This window comes from Octodon degus, unplaced genomic scaffold (assembly GCF_000260255.1).
Source record: "Octodon degus isolate 3935 unplaced genomic scaffold, OctDeg1.0 scaffold00010, whole genome shotgun sequence".
NCBI lineage: Eukaryota > Metazoa > Chordata > Mammalia > Rodentia > Octodontidae > Octodon > Octodon degus.
The window spans coordinates 16,361,227-16,383,886 of NW_004524586.1; the positions used below are offsets into that span (position 1 = coordinate 16,361,227).

Below are 22,660 nucleotides of genomic sequence, written 5' to 3' on the forward strand. Positions count from 1 at the left end.
AAAAAAAAAAAAAAGCAAAAAGAAACGCCAACACTATCTATAGGTCTGTTGTGATGAATTGCTACAACTGGAATATTGTTCTGGTAAGAAGATGAATTGCATCTATATCCACCAACATGGGTAAACTGCAAAGCCACCATGTTGAAAGTCGGAAGCATGGTGCAGAGAAATACAAAAATAAACACTGAGTGACTCTGCTCATATAAAGGGCAAAAAGTAGACAAAACTTAGAACGTTTCCTAGGAGTACATAAGTCTGTGCTAACCTAAAAAGAAATGTCAAAGGATTATTCACGCTTTTTCTGAATAGAGACCCCATCAGATGGGGACAGAGGGATATGGCTGTGGTTCAGGAGGCACTGAGGTTCTCCAGCTGGAAGCAGACTAAGCATCTTTTACTGCTTTTCTAATGCACGTATTGTTAGTACTCAGGCTAGTCTATGCATGGGCATCTTTGATTTTGAAGTGATACAAAAAAGGAAATGATGGCGATGAGCTACTGATTGATTAGAAGGAGGCAGAACTTGCAACAAGAGAAAGTCCACGCTCTAAGGCAACACATAACCAGAGGGGCACTCTTTCCCACAGGGTAGACCCTGGAACACTGGGCAGTTTGCTTGTTAATAAGCAATTAAGAGCCCTCTGGTAAGGAAAGTTAGAAAACCTTATAAAGCTTGGTCCTAAAATCCCCTCTTCTATAAATTTATGGTACACATGAACCTACAAAGTTACGGTTATAAAGAAACGTTTTTCATTTCGTTCGGCTTGATGTTGCTCAATCTTATGTGACCAATTCCCTTATGTAGAACTTATTACTGTTCCAACAAAAAGCTTGAAAATACTCCAAACTTTACCTCCAAATCATATAAATTCTATCTTCACTCAGAAATACACAAAAATACTTTGAGGAATAAATCAGATCGTTCCTGCAAACATTTGAGATATACAAATCTCTCCAAAGCATTAGAATATAACATTTCTGTGAATAAAAGGGAAAAAAATTGTCTAGCTTTTTTGTCTCTAAAATGCTATTTGGTGCCTACAATGGTCTAAAACATCTCACTTCCAAAGAATACTTCAGAATCATGTTTTCAGCAGGAGGAATGGACGCCAATGTATTCTCTGTGAAGATAATTAGTATGAATAAATTTGTTTTCAAAAGCTAGGGCAGAAATCATAGCCTCACAGTGTACCAGATGAGGAAAGCTTACAGAATTCTCTGGCAGAAGAAATGAAACACACAACATTGGCCAAGCAATGGCTGTGACTCATCCACATGGCTGACACTGACAAAGGTTCTACAATCTGAGGTACAGGATCTCAGGATAAATGCTGAGGGCATTTCACTGACCTTCTCAGACCAAAAAGCTTCAACTCTTGGTGCATAGGTCCTGCTTTACCTTGATCTTAACCATCCAGTAGAAAAGTATAAAAATGAAGTGTAAGACGTAAAGCCATGCTGTTATGTTGAGCTGTGGGGGACTCAGGTCATCAATTTGTGACATTGCCAGTGAAGTGGAAGACCCAATACTACTGTGGGCTGCTGGACTCTTTTGGAATGTTTTGCTGAATTTACACACCTATATTATTCAAATAACAGAACTTACCAAAAAAAGGGTATACAGATGAATGTCCATTTTGTATCTGTGTATTCAAAGTGGTTAGGATATATATATCGTTACATTCTCTTAATGAATAGAATGATTTGTTCTAATGGTGTTTGTAAATGGGATGTCAGGTCCGCATCTTGTAGAGCAATTAACCACTAGGAAGAATGTATGCAGTGTGTTAATTATTGAAACTGTCCTACTGATTTGATTTGAAACTGTCTCATTGCTATTTGTTTATCAATAAAATTATGGCAAGAAAGAAAGAAAGAAAGAAAGAAAGACAGACAGACAGACAGACAGACAGACAGACAGACAGACACAGAGCTCTACCTATGGAGCTGCCGGGACGTCCTTTACATTGTCAATAAAATAAAGGCATTGCAGAATACTGTGAATACTGTAATTCTATTTTTTAAAAAAGCAAGCACCTCTTTCTTCTTCTTCTCCCAACAATATTTTGAGCTTCTCGAAATCCATGAAAACGAAATATGCATGCATGCAAAAAACTGGTTATGTGAACACATACGCAGAAGACATGAGTGTGAAGACATACTGAACTGTCAGCACTGCTCGGTTATCCAAAGGAGTGAGCAGGGGTGGCAGAGAGAAGTGATCTGATTGACCTTTATACAGTTATTTACTGCATTACTTTGTTTGTATGCTTGACAAAAAGCACTGTACCTTTTAATAAAGGAGATTCTTTTTGCAAGTGAAAACAACTGCTTTAAAGGTGAGTTAGGCAGGAAATCACCGGAGAAATGAGACACAGGAAATTGACATGGAAGCAAAACTAGCACTCGGATGGATGAATCCACCAACTAACAAAGCACCTTTCAATTCCTTAATTTCCATGGAAAGACATCATGGATTTGGGATATTCATACTTCATTGGAGAAAAGTCTACAGAAATATCTAGAATACTGATAAAGGCCAGGAGAGCTTCAGAATCGCTAGGCATCCAGAGCAAAGAGAGGCTTAGCTCATGCAGGCAGTTTGAAAGCACAGAAGGGTGGAGTGAAAATTGAAGGGAAGGGTCTGGAAGCAAGAAGCACAGGCTTCCACTCTTAGTGTCGCTGCTGGATTGAAGGTTTATGACATGAAAGGTTTTTCTTTTCCCTTTATAATAGAGGCACACTTGCAAGTCTATATAGATGATAGTGCACATTTGCATATCCTCCAAGAACACATAAAGATGAGTGAATGCATAAAAGTGAATTCTTATTATTTTTGAAATGCAGCCAGTGTTGTCACATAGTAGTCTAGAGTGAGCTGGCTTCTAAACATATCAACATGAGTACAAAGACCAAGATGCTATAAAGTTCTTAAAATAACTTAATATTGTGCCCAAGCATGGACATAACTGAAGACAGCTTCCTAGACAACACTGAAATACCAGTGAGCTAGCATTACATAGTACACTTTTTTTTTTGAACAGTAAAAAACAAAAGCAGAAACAGAGTAATATACAACAATACATACGGCACAGAATTTCAAAGCAAGAATAGGAAATTAACAAAAGTTGTTATACTACGTATTTTTATTGTCAAATCTGTTGCTCAGATTAACAGATATAGGGATGCAAGATTGGTCAAATAATTAAACATTAGTGCTTGCTTTCAATAGACTATCAGTTTTCTCTTGTCCTTTTTACTGCTTTAAAATTTATTTTAAAGACAGTCTAACAACAACTGGTAAGACATTAGGAATAAGACACATGTAGAAGAACAAGATGAGAGGTACTCAACTGTGGTTTTTGTATTGCACACTGCTGTCTTTGAAGTTGCTCAGATTACAGATACAGAGTTAGTCAAAGTGAAAATTTTAAAGATTAACTGCTACTTTCAAAAAATTGATGGAAATTAGCAATAAAGTCTTCTCAGCTATCCTGAATATATACTTGCATGATTTTCCCCCTTTCTCTTCCCTATCTTTTCTCCTTTCCTTCATCTTCATCACCCCCCCCCCCGGGGAGCGGTACAGGGGATTGAACTCAGGACCCTGCGCTTGCCAGGCAAGTGCCCTCTTCATTGTTTATTCAAGATAATTTACTTTCTTTTTAAAAGCATTATCCTCAGCATCATCTAAGGAATGCATATAACCAAACCTATACTGTACATTCAGTTGTTAGCTATTTTTTAAGATGACGTAGAATTCATTTTTAAAATGTAAAGTCAAACTGTTTTGAGTAATTTTGTAGTACATGTGCTTCTCAACTTAGGAAGGATTATGTCCTGATAACTCATTCCTCAAAAATAACCTAACAAACTCCTCAGCACAGCGACATCACAGTGTGGGGCACCCATGGCTCCCCTGTTACTGAATGGGGCTGAATAGGAGTTCTGCTTACTGTCACTGCTCAGCATTACAAGGAAGGATTTCACTCTACAGTGACAGCCTGAGAAAAAGACACAATTCAAAGTATACTCTTGGATGCATGCAATATGGTTTTCCCACCATTAAAAAGTCTAAAACCTGTAAGTTGAATGATCTTAAGTTGGGGACTGTTAGAATACGCTTATTCTCAAAAGCACTGACCTCTTCATGGAGGAAACAAATTGTATTCTCAAAAGGAAACCTAATTTTATTTGTAGGTATAAATCATTTATAGGCATGTTCAAGCCAGTGCCCATGGGCCCCATGTGGTCCTTGACAATTTAGTAATGCAGCTCTGCAGGAATGTAAACATTTTGCATTATTATGTGACTCTTAGAAATATTTTTCATGACCTGACTCCACAGATCTCAGGTGCCAGCTTCATAGGCGACAAGACATTGTTGCAGAGCAGAAAGCTCAGTGCAGTGCTAACTCGGCTTCCCTCACCACACAGTAGAGCATAAACTGCTTCTATCAGATGTCACGCAAACTCGTGTGGCTCAGTCAGTAAAAGTTATATTCCCACCTACTTACTTGTGTGTGCCTGTGAAGACGGTCGTTTCCTATTACTAAGAAGACATAGTCATTTTTTTTATTTAGTCATTAAACTTAGGTTTGTGTTATTGTGTAAAATGATTTAGTAAGTCATAGCTCTTTAACAGCTGTACTGTAGGATATACGAAAATGTATCAAACAGAAGGGCTGGCTAGATAGTTTAGTGGACTAAAGCTCCTGATTAGACAGGCACAGGGACTGGGGTTCAATCCCTGGCATGTCACATCACCCCCTCCCCTAGGGCGCGCTGAGATGGTAAATGAGACTGGTGTGGTGGCACACACCTGTAATCCTTGGGAGACTGAAAACAGGAGGATCGCTACAAGTCCAATCTGTGTAATGAGACCCTGTATACCCCGTACGAAAAACATTAAAAAAAAGTATCAAACGGATTTTGCTTATAGTTTTGTTATAATGGTGCATATATCACTAATACTAGTCATGTTAAATTTTTAAAAAGTTAAGGGAAGTTTTGTTATTTATGTGCATTGACTGTATTATGCATTTTACGTGAGGCCCAAGACAATTCCTCTTTATTCATCATAGTCCAAGCGATCGAAAAGGTTAGACAAGCATAACTAAAAGTGGCATGAAAGTGGCACTGTTTGGAAATTCCAGGATGATGGCATAGGGTAGTAGTGCTTTACAAAATGCAACCAGATTCTACAGATATGCAAGATCAGACTTGAAAAGAGGTCAGGGTCAAGGAAGGGTACGCGTCTCTGGGAACCTGCTCTACCTCTGCGAATATCCCAGGAAGTACTCAGGGCTCCTGTCGAGGGACAACCGGGACAACAGGGGTGGCTCCTGCCCTGCTGTCACCATTCTTCTCAAAGTACATGCACACCTTTTGGTGTTTCTAAAGAATAACGATATCTGCACTTTTCTTATTTGTGTAATTATCTAACCTTATAACATCTACTGAAACATCAGTGCCTTCAAAATTCAATAATAAAAGCTGTTAAATGTCAAAGGCAAGTATGGCAACAATGAGATACACCCAGACAACTGGATTTCCTCTTCCAGGCTGAGCACCGGATGCACACCACATCATTTTCCTAGACCCGGGATAAATGAGGGTGGCAATGTCCGGAAAACAGGAGACAGTTGCTTCCTTGGCTAAGCTCAATGAGTGCGTATCAGGAGCACTCTTAGAGGACCATGAGAAGTATATTTAAGTGCCATCCTCTTTGGGTGTCTCACAGCATCAGCCTGGAACCCAAGCCCATCAACCCAGCGACTACACCGAGAGAAATACCCTTTCTGACAGACACAGAAACCCCATCTACCTTGCCAGTCACTCTTGGCTTTCCTCAGTCGACCCTTCCCACAATTAGCACACAGGACTTCGCACCCCAGCTAGAGCTTTAAATATCCTATATGGGGCTTAACGTGCTAGCTGAGTAAGTTCTGGAGATCTGCCATGTGTACCACTGGGCTTATAGTCAACAACATCATACTGTACACTTAAAAATTGATAAGGGTGGGTTTCATGTAAAGTAGTCAAGAAATTTAAAAATATTAATAAAGGGAAAGAAATATAGTAAAATGTAACAAAATAAACTGGATCTTATAATAAGAATAGCTGGGTATATTTCAGTCATTAAGTCACTTGTCACAGTAATGAGACACAATAATATTGTGAGCTGGAATTTTAATTCTTTTATAGATATTTAGTAAAACCTGGAACAATGCAGGAATAAAAAGTAATTCACATAAGGATTTAAATTGCAAAAGTTTGGAGAATTTTCCTTGGAAAAAGACACAGAGAAAGACTGAAGAGAAAGGGACTGGGGAGATAGCTCGTGGTCTAAGCACCTGCCTAGCAAGTAAGTGCCGGCCCCAAACTGGGCATGGTGGCACATGCCTGTAATCCCTGTGCTGGGGGGCCTGAGACAGGAGGATCATTATCAGCCAGAGCTGAGCAGCAAGACCCTGTACCAAATAAACAAAAGATTAAAAAAAAAAAAAAAAATGAGGACAAAATTCTCTCCCAGACAAGGGACTATACCATGCAGGCTGTAGCTTGGGAGGCTGGGCTGAGGAATAGACAAACCTAAAGATCAACAAGAGGAGAAGGAGGGAAAAAGCAGCTGCCCGACTTGGCTCCAGTACACATGCCTAAGAATTACTTCCCAGTAATCCCAGAAAGCCCGCTCTTGACTGTGTTATCCTCATTGAAATGCGTGTGGTCGCATTACCTTCAGCAGAGATGCTCAGGCCTGGTCCCTTTACGGCTTGTCTAGCGTCTTCTGTGACTCCTTGCCTCTCCACTGCTTCGGTGAGAGTCATTTGCAGAGACAAGCAGGGACCGCTCTTCCCAGGATGAGCACCAGGGCCACCTTACGCAGCACGGATGATACCCACAGCTCGCGTTGATGGCAGCTGAATGAAGTCTTTATGGTAGTTTCCATAGGTAATGGGGCAATAAGCACCAAATTTAAGACTTCATAAAAAATTCCATTCTCTCAGTGAGGGAACTAAAAATCTGAGAGAAAAAATCTTTGTATCTTCTTTCTTGATTGGGGTTAGGGACAAAGACTGGCATTGCATTGTAATGTATCCAAGAGACTATGAAGGGAGAATTAGGACTTAGTCCCAAGGCACAGCAAGCAAGAGCAGGATCATCTCCTTTTCCCAAGTCAACATGTCCTAGGAACATGGGACACAGAGAACTGCAAACTCTTGTAGCCCTACTAAGGTGAGCTCACACAACCATGAGACATGTTAAGTACGTTCCAGCTGAATTTCTCTACTTGGAGGGTCTTCCCCTTTGGGTTCTATCCTAGCAAAAGGAGGGAACAGACACATTTGGAACTGCGATCCCAATCCCTGGGATACTGCAAAGTTTTTTCCATCAACTGTATGCATAACCCTTAACTGCCCCACTGTGCCAAGTATTTATTTTTACACCATATTTGATGGAGCACTGGTAGATGTGAATCGTTTTCTTGTACTTTTACTACATATCTCTTTTTCAAATCCATCATTTCAAAATGAAAGCAGCACCATTCAAAGGAAAAAAGGAAGAATGCCTCTGATGACACCCACCTCCAGAGGTACAATGGGAGCTACCTCACTGCTGCACCTTCTGTCCTGACAATGGCTGTGAGATCTACCCTCACTCAGTCTCCTACTTGGAGAGAACTGCTCGGCAGTCTCTCTACACCCCACGCCGCCCTTAGGGTGGCCTTCCCTGGCCCTTGCTTGTCTTTTCAGTCTTCAGACTAAATGAGATTTTTCCCACGTAGAAAGGCCTGAGATTTTATTCATTCTTATAAAATCCAAGTTAGGTCCTAAAACATGCCCATATATGCTTGATTTTTCACTTTAAACTCCCAGAGGCAAGCTCAATCCTTTAACTTCTATGAGGTGACTGTTCTAACTCATGGAGGGAAACGTCAGTGCAAAGAAAATGAAATTTAGCCTCAAAGACACCACTCACTGGTTAAAAGAAAGAGAAAACAAAAAACAAGGGGGGGGGGGAACAGAGAAGTTCCTGTGCATATATTAAAGAATTTCAAGGCTTCCAAGCATTATGGAGAGAAAACAAAATTCCAAAATGTTTCCCTTACGTTAAACACACTTGAGAAAAATGCAGTGTTTGTTAAATTTTTCACTGTCAGGTAAACATAAAGCCGTCACCTAAGACAGACTTGTAATAACTACTACTCAGACTACTAAGTATGTTATAGCAGGATGCACAGAACTCTAGTTTTAATTAATACAGGAGCTACATAATCTCCATGAGAGGCAACCCAAAAATACTGCTACACGAATTAAGTCTGTCTCCTATCCTTAGGGAATACCGCAAATCACTAACAGATGACAGAGTACAGATAAAGCCCAAAGTGGGGTGACAACGTATAATGACATCTGGTGAGTTCAATAATCACTATATCACATTGTTGGCATGTTTAAGAAAATAAATCCTGCAGAGTTGTAAAACCTTGGCTCCCCAATAATATTTAAGTCTACACTATTAAACATAACATGAAAGGGATATTTGATTGATTCTTAGGTTAGTGAAGACATTCTTAGGAAACAAATATGTAAACACTTTTTATCGTTCTAAAGAACAGTTACAGAAACTTAACTACCTCAATTTTTTGAAACCATCAAGATAACCATATATGTGCGTTACACAGACAGACAGACGGACACACACACACAGCCTTCAACAAAAATACTTCATTTGGATACATGAGGCACTTAAATTAATCAGCCAGAGATGAAAATCCAGTATTACCAATTGTTATCTTACCTTGTGTTCTGGAGGGGCAAATCCCTCTGAAGGGATTAGCGCATTCTGGTTCCAAGAGCTATAGGACAGTATTTTCTTAATAAGTAAAGCAAAATTCTTGTGCACAATGACAAAGATTTTGCTGTTCTCAATTGTTTTTTTTGTTGTTGTTGGTGGTGGTGGTGGTGGTGAAACTGGTGGGGTTTCTGGTTGTCACTCCCTCCCTCCCTCACCAGACTGTAATTTTTGGGACACGGAATTTTCACTTGTTATCCAAATACTAACCACCACCATACCTCTCACTAGAACTAATATCTGATGTGATACACCTTGGTAATTTGGCCCAAATCCCAATGAGGCTGGTTTAGGCTAGGATTCAGAGTAATGATCTACAAAATTCAAAAGCAATATATTTTATGATGAATCAAACACTTTAATTCACTCTTAAAACTGAAGTTCACCCACAGTAACAAAATTCTACAAATAACTTATGCTATAACAAGTGGTGGTCAGGTGTGGTGCTGCGTGCCTGTAATGTTAGCACTCAGAATTCTGAGACAGGAGGACTTCCATGAGTCCAAGGCCAACTTGGGCTACATAGTAGGCCTAAAGCCAGCCTGAATTATACAGCAAGACCCTGTCTCAACAAAAAAGAAAAGAAAGTGGGGGGGAAGGGGGAAGGAAAGGGAGAGGGGGAGAGGAAGGGGAGATGGGGAGGAGGAGGCAAAGGGAGAGGGAAAGGGAAAGGGAAAGGGGAAGGGCAAGGGCAAGGGCAAGGGCAAGGGCAAGGGCAAGGGCAAGGGCAGGGCAGGAACAAGAAGAATGGTCAGGAAACTAGTTTGTGGATTGGATTTAACCCATTTCCTACTTTTATAAATAAAGCTTACTGGAGTTCGCCCTCATTCAGTTGTATATTTAATGTTTGCAGCCATTTTCCTGTTTCCCTGCATCAATAGCAATGATAGGTTCTCAGAGACAATATGATTCAGAAAGTTCAAAATATTTATTTATATTCAACCCTTTATGGAAAATTTTACAATACCTGCTATAAATGAATCTCCCATTCAGCATTTAGGTATACAGTGAGCTTCTGAATAAGAAAACCTCAAAATGTGAGAATCCTGTGTCCACAACATGTGCAAGAGTCAATGCTCCCAAAATAAAAGTGAATAAAAACTGTTTCTGGGCTTTCCTAGGAAAAAAACCAGGGCTTTCAAGTCTTCCAAAAGTGGTACTTGTTCATTGACATATATATATCCTTAACACATCCATTGCCTCACTAAAAGTTGGACACTTTTATCTGATATGTCTGGAAGCAATTCTCCACCAAAAGGAACTCCTTGGTGAGGCTCCCCCCCCTTTTTTTTTCTTTTTCTTTTTTTTATTATGAAAACAAAACAAATGCCCAAAGAGAAGAGTACCTGATGACCAAAAACATCAAAGTGTACCTTCTAAGGCAGGCCAAATAGTTCAACAGATTAAAACCCCTGCAAGCAGGCTCAGAAACCAGGAATTCCATCCCTGGGTCTGCCATGCTGGGCCTGGCCCTGCCCCCGGGGGCACAGGAGATGGCAATTGAGACTGGGCATGGTGGCGCAATCCTATAATTCCAGCTCTTGGAAGGCTGTAAACAGGAGGATCACTACGAGTCCGATCTATGCAGTGAGACCCTGAACACCCTGTAGACCCTCCCCTAAAATACAAAGAAAGAAAGAAAGAAAGAAAGAAAGAAAGAAAGAAAGAAAGAAAGAAAGAAAGAAACAAACTTCCTATAGGGGGTTCTTGACTCAGTCATTTTCACTGACCAAACTGTGCTCATTTCTCTGTCTGACACATGACACTGATACTTCTTTCAAAGAACTTTTTTTTCAGGGTAGAATTAATATTTCATTGTCATTTATAATCAGGTGGCAGTTGGGTATACAGCTTCCATACTTTTTTTGTAAATTAAAAAAAATTAAGTTTTAAACAGCTGATAATTACATTCTTCAGAAAACACAGACTAACTCATTAACAGTAGCTTCAAGCTTCTCCTTATTAGTGCCAGAAAACTCACTCACCTTCTCCTCCTTTAAAAAAAAAAAAAAAAAAAAACTGAAAGGTTGGCACATACTTGACTTCACATCCACGTCTACGTCAAGGAACATGTCAGAATATTTTTCAGAGAGAGAATGAAAGAAAGGCCTGACATTTTGCGAGGCCCATACCACGTGGCTGAGAAATCACTCCTACAAGTTTATCTCCTGCAGCAGCCAGCGCTCCCTGAAAGGCCTCTTTGCTCTCGATCTGCTGCACCGTGCTGGCTGCTGGGCCCTGACGAGCTACTGAAACAAACGACGGAAGCGGATGGAAGGTGAAGGACATAGCTCGCTTTCACAGAACTTCGAAGGAAGACTAAGATGCTACGTTTTGTTAGGTTTTGTTGTTGTGACCCACACAGCAGAACACAATGGTATAAACTGCATTAGCTCAATTAAGAGAAGACAAAGGGGGAAGGAGCAGACCTATGGCAAAGGCTTGAAGTGCTAGCGCTCTGGAAGACATGCAGGAGGATCACAGACCCAGGCCCAGCCTGGGCACTCAGTGACTTCAGAGACCACATTCCCTGAAAAAGGAAAGAAGAAATTTAAAGGCTAGGGATGTGGTTCAGTGGGAAAGCCCTAGGTTTAAACCTAGTACGCCAAAAAATAAAGCAAAATAAAAGGAAAAGAGTGAACAAAGGAGAGATTGCTCACCCAACCTGTTTGCACACCACGAAATAGAACCTAACATTCCTGCACTTGTCATTTATCCAGGAAAAAACTGGCACACATTTTAAACAAAATATTTAGTAAATTCAGGTTTCTAAAGCGACAAAAGTAAGAGAAAATTGTGCAAAGCACCTACCACGGCGCAGGGTTCTGTGGGAGCTATATCAACCTCTTTATTTATTGAGTCACTTACCATTAAATCGATGCTACCCAGAAAGTAGAAGGAGCCTTGAATTAACTCAGACTGCCTGTATTCTACTTCAGTAACCCAAAGCCTGTCACTCTAATGTTCGTATCCAAATTCTCCACAAGTTTGGAAACAGTGCATAAGTAAATTTATACATACACATATACAAAAAAATAATTATACTAATGTCATAGTTCCATTTGTATAAAGTCATGTATTACCTAAGTTTTTTACAAGTGAAATCCCTCTGAACGCAAGGGCAATGGTGGATGTGTGAAAGTGGCCTTAATCAAAATGAATATTTTGGGGTCAGGGACATAGCTCAGTAGAGTAAGTGCTTGCCTGGCAAGCACAAGAGCCTGAGTTCAATCCCCAGTTCAACCAGAAAAAGAAAAAGAAAGAAAAGAGAAAAAAAAAGAAAAGAAATTAGGCAAAATAAACATTTTATACAGTAAAATCTGTCACCTCCTTTGTGGGGAAGCCACACTTCCATATAGGGAATGTGCTAAAGAGGGTAATCATAGACTACTTTTAAACCACAGTGGACCCTTGAGTTAGGACCAGCCTGACACACAAAAAACTTGGGTTATGGCTAGAATTTTAGTCTTAAGTTACAGCCAAAGTCTGGAGTTAGGATCGGAACATAAGCTGATTGAGCTTAATTAACCCTAAGAGTTTTGGAAAGAAGATTACAACACCCTTGCCTGTAAGGGTTTCATTGAGAAACCCTAGGCCAATGTCTCTCTAAGCACACTAAGATCTACTTATATACAGGAGAGAGACTTTGAAGGCCTTGTGAGGAGCCTGAGCCTTCAACTGACAACTCGAGTTACAACCAGCTCTCAGGGATGAATTGAGTCCATAAATCAAGGGCCGCCTGGGTTAACTGTGGTCTGTATTCAAATGTACAGATTTATCCATGCATGCCAAGAAGTAAAAACTCAAGGGAAGTCTAAAGGAGATCTTTGCATTTCACATATTCTACAGATATTACTTTGGCTTTAATAGAACTGCTTTAAACTTGATGACAAACATCTTCTACCTTTCAACACTTGTCACATGTGTCACAACTTAAGCTGGTATCCTTTCAGCAATGTTTCAAAATTGTACTTCCACTTGGAAAAGCAAAAGGTCCACAACATGCTGTACACTAGCCTAATGTACAACAGAACCACCCCCCACCCCCAAGCCACATGATGCATGCTGTCCCTGGGATCACTGACTTGGGCCACTTACTGAAAAGAGAGGAGCTGTTGACCAACTTGTGCAAAGTTCAACTCCATTCTGCTTCCTCTATTTGCTAAAATAACAAATTAATTTCCTTCAATTTGCCTATAACCAGGGAGACAGAATATGAAACTCAGAGAAGGAGACAGGCAGCCAGAACCACATTTGTTTAGCCATGCTGGAGTCAGCAGCAGAGAAATCTCCAGAAGAGAAAATGTTCATTAACACCCAGGAACCAAAAAGGAAAGAGCCAATAACTTATGAATCTGCAGGTGAAGATGTCGGCTCTTTACTATTTTCATGGTGTGAATGAATCACAGGTTTTATTTTAAGGGAGTCGGAAGTTTCATCAGCAATCTCATGTGACAATATTTACTCCTCTGGGTAAGGGCAAAAGATACCATTAAAATGAGTTCTTTCATTTTCATACTGAGATTCAGCGAATAAAATAAACCATCAATAAATTTCCTCTACTACTAGAACTGTAGAGCATACGCACATAGAAGAAGCTAGCCTAGTAGAAAGGTAAGTTTACGTTTGCACATGCTGATCAAATGGAATGATTACCATCCACTCAAATGAGCACAGAAACCCGAACTCAAGGTAGGTACCAAGAAGACAAATAACACAGTGTTGACAAGCTGAATTGGTGCCGTAAATAGCCATTTATGGCCCTATTCATCATACTCTCTTGATCCCTCACTTTATTTGTCAACTGATCTACCATAGGGTATCGTGTTATGGTGTTCATGTGGGAAATACACAAGGTGAATTTAAATTTTCTTTATCTCAGTAATAGATTCCTCTGATACAATGCTGGTATGTCATCTTTGTGACTCAATTTCCAAATCCCTTTGTAGTTTTTTTTTTTTTTTTTTTTTTTTTGGGGGGGGGTAACTGGAGAATTGAACCCAGGACCTTGTACTTGCTAGGCAGATGTTTATACCACTGAGCTATCTCCCCAACTCTCAATTTCCAAATTCCTATTGTATTTGTTATTAAAAACATACTTCCCAATTTCTTCCTTCAATCCAGTGAAATAATTAACTGATGTATGCAAGTAAGAGAAAGTGTTGTATAATTTGCTCTGTGAATGAAATGAGTCTTCAAGAATCTCAGCACCCTCCTCCAAGATGTGGGAGGATGTGGGAAGCCCCTCAGAGTTCTCCTTCTAGGCCAGGGAGAGAAATTCAGATGGCTGTGATTACCTGTTGCAAACTATGCACACTGTTGTTCGGCTTGGTTTTTGTTTTTTAGTTTTTATTTTATTTTAATTTGAAGAGTGAAAACGGAAGCAAACACAAATAGAAGAAATGACAGAAACAGGGTAACACAACAATACATATGTTATAGATTTTCAAAACAGGGATACCTTGTCTTTTAATTTTAAAGAACAAGGGGGCCAATCAAATAGTTCAGTGGATTAAAGCGCCTGCAAGCAGGCACAGGGCCCAGGTGCTCCGGAGGCATGCTGAGTCCGCAATTGAGACTGGGTGTAGTGACACACACCTGTAATCCCAGGACTTGGGAGGCTGTAAACAGGCGGATCACTACGAGTCTGATCAAGTAGTGAGACCCTGAACACTCTGCAGACCCTTCCCTAAAATACAAGAAAAAAATCCTTAACAATATTAAGCAAAATTTTAAAACAAGATCTTCCTGTTCTTTGAATTCTAGAGGAAATGGAAGCTGCTTATACAATGTACAGACTTGTTTAGATCATCACCTTAACATGACTGAAAGGAGGAGGCGTGCCAATCGACGAGCCCCCGGGGACTAGCCTGTCAAGTCACGCACAAATCTGGAGGACAACGTGGCTGCAGAGTGTGCCAAAACATGTATTAGGCAAATTGAAACCACGAAGGTCTGCAGTCGGCAGCACAGAGGAATCACAGCAATGGCCTATTTGTTTAATTCCCAAGGATTAAATACTATGAAAAAAAGAAGTACATATGAAACACACAGGGGGCTGGCGAGATGGCTCCGTGGCATCAGCGCCTGCCTGGCTAGTGCAAGGTTCTGAGTAAGATCCCTGGGGACAAGGGGAGGGGGGGGGGATTAAGATGTGTTATAAAAAACACATCTGAGAATGAAAATCTGCATATCACTTTAGAGACTATCAATTACATTAATAACTACAGATTAATAAAAGATTAATAACTACAGATTTTTTTTTTAATTGGATACTGCTCCCATTTTACATTCAGCAACTAAGAGTAAAAGTCTGGCTTTCTAACTCTCCGGAACTCACTACACCATGCAGGATTCACCCTTCTAGTACGTGAATAGAACACCTAAAGTCAGGCAATCATTTTTCAGACCAAAATTAGCAAAATAATTTACTGCACTGAGTATAACATTGTCAAGGGCGGATAATGAGAATTTTATGCTCAGTGTGTTGGTCTCTTATTTAAATTCAAAGGCCATGGGAATGCTGTGGCATTACATCTGCCACCAAGAAAACATGAACCAGTCTGTGTGGTATACGTGTGTGTGTGCCGCGGTATATATGTGCGCGATCAACTGGCAATCCATGGAGAAAATATGTGATAATACCACTGAAACTATGTGGGAGAAACATACAGTGCTACTAAAATGCAAAATGATCATGATCTATAGTTATGATTTTTATTTCAAAGTGCAATTCATACAATGAGAAAATCAGATATGGCTAATATGTATATACATACATAACACAGGTACACTATACATAAGCCAGAAGTATTATTACTCTCTGGGAGCGTAGAATTAGCACAGTACTTGGCATGGGTCAGAATCAATCCCATAAGCGCAAGCAGGTCCCGCAAGCACCTTTGGACACAGTACCTGATCTTGCTCACTGCCAGGTAAAGAGAAGAGTAGGTTCCAGGAGTTTTAAGTGCACTCCTCAGTTAGCACCATAATATCTAAGGAATGCTTGGTTCAAACAGGGCAACACTAGCAGATAAAAGTCATGAACCTGAGCAGGAAGCTTTACAGTGTGCAGAACTTCACTTGAATCTCTGATCTATTGTTTCCTAATTGTGTGACCTTGGAGAAATTGTCTACCTTTTCTGATCTTTATAGGTGGATAAAGTTTTCCTTATCCACTTTACATTTGTCTTACAAGGACAAAGGACAGCAATGCACAATGTACCCAGGCCTGCCATGCCGCAGGTGCACCACAAAAGTGCAACATCGTATTCGTTTCATATCTGAAGAGGATCCGGAGAAGAGAAAGAGCAGAGCATACCTAAGGACGCTTCTGCTGTCCATTCCATCTTCCTCCCACTCTTGCCTCTGTGCCTGTGGCTTCTAAGGTGAGAAAGAATGGCAAAGGAGGAAATGCCTAGACCAAACACCTCAAGACAATTCCCTCCCACCCTACACAGCTGTGCGAAGACTTCAAGCCTCTCTGTAGCCCCTCTGACCTGAACCTGGACTCTCACGTGCTAGGATAGACCGCAGACAGGAGGACAGTGAACAGTCTTAACACACACAAAGTGGATTAGCAGGCTAGACATTGGAATTTGAAAGCAATTTTTATCCCTTCTTGACCTATTTCTGGTTAAAGGTGTCACTCTTTGGCCTGAACATATGAGCTACCCTCTGAGAGGCTGGCTCAAGCAGACTCAAGAGATGGGTGGCATTACCAGCAGGGATTAAGAAAAGCCCATTAGCCATCCACCTCTTCCTGCAGAGGTTTGGTCCTTAGTACATTAGACCTGGATAATAAGAAAACCCTATGGACTTCACCTCACAAACGGATCAAATTAAGGGCAACAAAATGAAGTATACATGTTTATGTCCTTAGTGAATCCAGCTAAGGGAAAGACTAGATGGGTGGCTTTGGGGGTAGAAGCCTTGTGATCACAGCCCTGCACAGGAGACACTTTGATGAAAGGTGAGGGGAAGCCAGAAACAAATATTCACCCTTGGTTCTTTCTCACTGATCGCCACTACTGCATGTTAAAGAGCCTAGAAACACTTTTGTTCTCCTTAAAGATGAAGCCATCCCATTCCTTATAGAAAATTAGATTCACAATGATATATTACAGAAAACCAGGGATTTCAACCAATCCTCATAACATTCAGTTTTGCTCAGACTCTATTTGGGACTAATAAGCCATTTCTAGTCTCTCATTATAGAAAGAAAAGAAGCCTAAGGGTGAGCAGCATCCTGAAAGAGGGGGTCAGCGCACAGAGACAGAGCTTTGTTTTCTTATGGAAGGTAATAAAACTTAGCTGCCAAGACAATGGAGGAGCCACAGGCGCGGACTTTACACCAAGTAAGACTATAAAACCAGAAAGGAGTCCAGAAAGCAGACAGTGAACGTGTGATTCCAGTACAATAAATGGAATCATCCTAAAGGGCTTCTCCTGGGTCTCTCCTTGGTCAAAGATGAGTGCTGGCTGGAGCGCCTTCTGAGTGCTCTGCCCCTCTTGTTCTTGAAAGAGAAAGCAAAGCTTCTTGAGGTTACTCATCTGGACCCTGCAGGTGTACTGTATGTAACTAACTCTCCTTTGCAGCTTCTGGACTGGAAGATACAACCTGTTTATCACAGCCTAAGGCTTACCTCGAGTCACTCCAGAACATTAAAGTAGGACTCTTGTCATGGATGCACCTGAGAGGAAGGCAGGCAATGGTCCACTAGCAGCCTCACGGGGAGCCACCTAAGACATTTTATCCATGGCAGCAGCTGATCTGCAGACATCTCTCTTGTCTTCTCACCTTAGGTCTTGGAGAGGAAGCGAATTCAGTAGATGCAAGTTAATCTTACTGACTGATAAGCTGGTTCCTTTAAAGGGAGGAATTACTAGTGTGTAGATACTGCAATGACTCAGTGGCTACGCTCAGACAAAATGGAATCAAACAGAAACAAGAGAACTTGATGAAGTTCTATATATGTATACAACTATGCAACGACAGTACCAAATTCAAGACACAGAAAAATTCAGCACCAATGAAGGTGCCATGGCCTTGCGCCAAGAGCATTCCCCAAAAGCAACTACCATTCTGACACATACCACCGATGACTTTTTCATATTCTTAGACTTCATCTTAAATGAATCATATGATATTTATTCTTGTGTCTGTCTTCTTTGGTCTGCACAATGTTCGTAAAGGTCCCTTCTCTACTGCTGCCCTCCCTACTGCTGCATGCATCAGTGACTAATGATTCCGTTGTCATTGCTGCTAGACAAGAATAAACCAACACACTTCTATCTATCCCAATATACATAGATATTTGTTTTTGGGGTTGTTTTTTTTTGGGGGGGGAGGGCTTGGAACTAATGTAAACAAAACTGTTATGAACAATATTGAATGTCTTTGACTTGTACATTCTTGGTGTTCTTAAATATGAAAAATCAAGGCTCAGAACTATGTTATGGGATTGGAATTCCAGCAGTTCTACAAACAAACCATGCATACTTCCAAGAAAAAAGGAAAAGACTGGAATATTCTGACTAGCTAGCTGCCTTGTATCCCTTTTATTTCCATTCCCAAGAAGCCTCTGTGTTCAGGAAACCCCTCTGACAAGGTAGCTATTTTCCCCTTTGCAAGTCTACCATTTTTTTTTTTAAGTACAAACTTGAGGCAAAATATAAGAAACCAATTTACAGCTAACTGAGTCCTAAGATGAATCTACTACCATATCATGTGGAAGGGGAACTGAAGAACTCATTCTAGAATCTAAAAATATGCATTTATTCATCCATAAAAATAATGACAATGCAATGAAGGTCTGTGGACAGGAAACTAGCCAAATCACCTTTCCTCAGCCTCTAACATGTTTGTTTTAGATGTGAGTATGATGGTACATGAGTCATTCGTATGGAATATCCATCCATGGCCACCAGACCGGTGAGACAAGTTCTCATCATTATTCACATCTGTGATGCTAAAGACTGGCACTTTGGTAGCACAACAGGTGAAAGGGTTCTTCAGAAAACAGGGAAGGATAGCAAAGGTTTTAACAGAGACACAATTGAAGTCAACCAGGCATCTGAACCACTCAAGATGGTCTTGATGCAGCTACAAAGCTCAGTTAAACCCTTCTCCTCACACCAGTGGATTTTCTAACCTGCCAGTTACAATGTTTCATTTTCTTATTAGAAGTATACACCAAGGGGATTACAAATACTCCCGCCTTTGAGACATTCTCCTGTCGGCTCTCAGTGCCACCAGTGGCCAACGCTGCCCTCTTGCACACGCGTTTTATATGTATCTATTTCCACTCATGGCCCCCAACACTTCAGCTAGCTGTTACCACCAGCACCACTTTCATGTTTCCCGTGTTTTATTTACAGTGGAAGAGTTAAGAGATGGAAGGCAGATTTCGATTCTATGGATTTGCAATAACACAAGACTTAGAGAAAGTTCCCTATGCCCCTGAGAGAATCTATGATGTTCACAGTTCCAAAAACCCATCTGCAAAAGGAGTATTTTACAGGGGTCAGTAGCACCACTGCCATCTGGTGTTAAATATCCCCAAGTCCTAGATACCCTTCTGATCTGAGAGGAAAGTGAAGGGGTTTCAGTCCCAGGCCCAGGCATTAGAGCTGGCAGGCATCAGCGGTATCCTGGGCTGTGATCAGAGCTCAGAAAACCCAATACTCTGGCCGACTTCTGTGTGCATGGGGGTATTTTTGTGCAGGCTCTTTGTGTAGCCTAGATAAACCCCTGCCCAGAAGAACCCAACTCTGCCCCTCACACACACAGCATGTATCCTTTGGCTTCAGGCATGTGGTGGTACCCATGTGGCAACTGGGCAGGTGACTCCTGCTTAGGAGCAGCAGTGGTGCTGCTCTGGAGTATTCCTAGTGGGCACTCCCATCCTGCCCTCAGGGCACTGAATGCTCTTCTGGCAGAGCCTAGGTTGACTCAGCACAGGTGAGTGACTTTGACCCCAGCCTCCACAGAGCAGCAATGTGCAGTTAAAGGGGCTGGTACCGATTCCCCTACGCTTCCTAGCTAAGTCTTTGGAGTCCGCAGTTTTCAAAGTCCCGAAGGGCTGGGTCACCTGGCACAGCGTAAGAACATCAAACCCGGCCCCACTGACCCTTCCGAAGAGAAAACTCAGGGTCCCCCAGCCAACCAGTACTCCGGAGGCGGCTCTAGGACACACTCAACAAGTTCCTGGGCTGCGCAGCGCCGCCTGCAGCCCGAAAACCTCGAGGACGCGCCACCGTGGAGCCCCGCGCGCAGGCGGCAGTCGGCTGCAGCTTCTTCCACCTTGTTCTCCAGCTCCCACTCGGGCGTCGGCGGGAGGGAGCTCCTCCACTCGCTCCAGATCCCCCACCCTACACGCGCCTCGGCCTGGCCCTGCGCCGCCCCCGCCCCCGCCCCCGCTGGCCCGGGGCTCCGCCCGCCTCGGTTCCAGCGGAGCGCACAGGCGACAGACTGGCGTGCGGCTCTGGGCGCCCTCTCCTCTGGCTGCCCGGCTCCGCGGAGTAGCTGGGACCTAGCAGCGGCAGCAAGGATTTCCCTCCCGCTCCCTCCCCCTCTGCGCCCCCGCCCCCCTAGCCAGCTCAGAGATCTCGCCGAAGACAATTGCAGTAAATGAGGACATCGGAGGAGCACGGAGCCGGGTGGCTGTGGCTGGCTCCTCCGCCGCGCCGCGAACGAGCGAGCGCGCGGGCGTCCCCGGAGCCGGCCGAGCCGCTACCTCCCCGCGGGCGTCGCTGAGCGGGGCCGGAGAGACGCGAGCTGCAGCGCGGGGGCTGGCGGGCCAGGCGGGCCGGGCCAGCGGCAGTGGAGGGGGCGGGCGCGCAGCCGACCAAGTCCCGAGAGCCGAGCCTTCCGCCGCGCGAGCCGGGCGAGCTTTGCCGCGGATGCCCTGCCCCGAGTGCTCCCTGCCGCGCCAGGCTTGCCAGGGTCCGCGGCGAGACATGCCCGAGCCAGGCGCTGCACCGACCTCGACTTATCTGTAAGCAGCCGAAGGTAAGCCAAGCCCCGCGTTCTCTCCTCCCGCGCCCCCGCTGCACTTGGCCGCGGGCAGAGCACCGCCGGGACAGACATCGACCTCAGCTCAGGTGCACGCACTCGCCCCCAAACAGGGTTCGCCTGGGCCAGAACCCGCCGGTGCAGCCAGGAGCGGACCTGGAGGGGGGCAGGGGGCAGGGGGCGAGGTTACACAACTGCATCTGGAGTGACCTGGTAGCCCAGGGGCGTCTGGCAACTTTGGCCACCACCGGCGAGGCGCAGGGCTGTGTATGTGCGATGTGGATTCTAGACAAACGCCACAGCCTCGTGAACGAACGCCCGACGTCCTAGCCAGAAAGAACTGGGGGGGATCTGGGGGCGGTCGCCTCCCCAGAACATTTCGAGGCTTTCAAGTATTTTTCAAAACTAAAGAGAACTGGCAAGTACGGCTGATTAACTTAGGGAAAGGGGTGGGGGAGAAGTCTGAGCAGAGGACCCCTGGCGCTGGCTACTCAGGCAAGGTGCAAGCAGGAGCAAAGGCAGATGCCCACGTGAAATGCCCGTCTCCTTGCTTACTCGAGTTGGCACCTTCACAGGGCTGCGGGCTGGGGTCGGCGCCTGCAGGCTTCCTGATGCCTGGCATCCAGTAGTTTGATCCGCACAGGCGTGGGAAACCAACCAACGCTGCAGACCAAGCAAGTGGGCAAGCTGGCAGCCAGAGTAGAAGAGAGGAGAGAGCCCTGGGCCAGCTGGGGGCCGGCAGCGACTGGAACCTAAAGTCAAGAGCAAGAGTCTGTGTCTTGCTGGTTCATGCTCAGGGTTCTGGCTGGCGTCTCCACTGCTCGAGTCTCTCCCCGTGACCTCAGCATTCTACTACCCGAAAATATGCCACAGGGAGATGGAGCCAGTGATAAAGAGATGCCAAGAATGGGGGAGGCCAGTTGCCCCTGGAGTAAATAAGGGAGAACATAGGCGCATTTTGCTCATTTTCATACCAAGGCGCAGGTCCTTTCCCCTCTCCCAATGCAGGTCTGTGCTGAGGGGCTGGATGCCCTCTTGGGCTCCTGAGCCAGAGGCAGCAGTGAAGCAGTTTATTTTTGACCTTGTCTGCTTAGGTGCTGAAATTCAGCCTAAGCATCCTGAGGTGAAACTGGCAGGAGTGGGAAGGAACTTTGGGCAAGCCGTGCCTTGGCTAGCAACCAAGTGATCATTTCAGGAGATCACCAGCTAGCTCTGGCAGGCAGAGGGTCGAGGTCAGTGGCTTGAAGGGTTTAACCCTGGACAAGGACTTGGCTGGGGGTTCCCTTTCCATATACCCAGGGACTGTCAAGGTTACAGTGCTGGGGACTTGATTTAAAAATACCACTCAAATCACAAGACCCAGGCCATTCCCAATGAGTAGTGCATATGTAAAAACCGTATAACCTTATTAAAATAGTTTATGCTATAGCTTGAGCAGAAACTAACCATCATTTTACTATGCAGTGGCAGTCACATTGTGCTACTTATTATATCCGTATCCTGTTGAATGTTACTTTTCAAAGTTCATATTTATCTTTGCAGGTATTTGCAGGAATGATTAGCAAACATGCACAAGCAGCTCAAAGGAAAAATATGGAAGTCCTGCCATCTGCATGCCTCACCAGATATTAATAATTTACTATCCATGTTTACTACTTACATTAGATGGCACTGCTCCTCATGATACGGTTTATCAAAGGCACATTTGGAGGAAAAAGTCTACCACAGCTAACACTAATTACATGATTTTGCATAAATTATGTTATCTACAGAGTTTCATTTTCTTCAC

At 43.2% G+C, this 22,660-nt stretch overlaps 2 protein-coding genes across 3 annotated transcripts in view; one reads left to right on the forward strand and one right to left on the reverse strand.

The window, feature by feature from the left end:
• The window catches only part of Dock1 (dedicator of cytokinesis 1), a 542,363-nt gene that overhangs the window by 239,357 nt on the left and 280,346 nt on the right, over positions 1-22,660 (reverse strand). The gene's annotated exons all lie outside the window — the stretch shown is intronic.
• Positions 20,709-22,660, forward strand: part of Fam196a (family with sequence similarity 196 member A) — a 63,999-nt gene continuing 62,047 nt past the window's right edge. The window contains exon 1 of the mRNA XM_004625581.2: positions 20,709-20,868. The gene's annotated coding sequence lies outside the window, so the exon portion shown is untranslated. The remainder of the gene's footprint in view (positions 20,869-22,660) is intronic.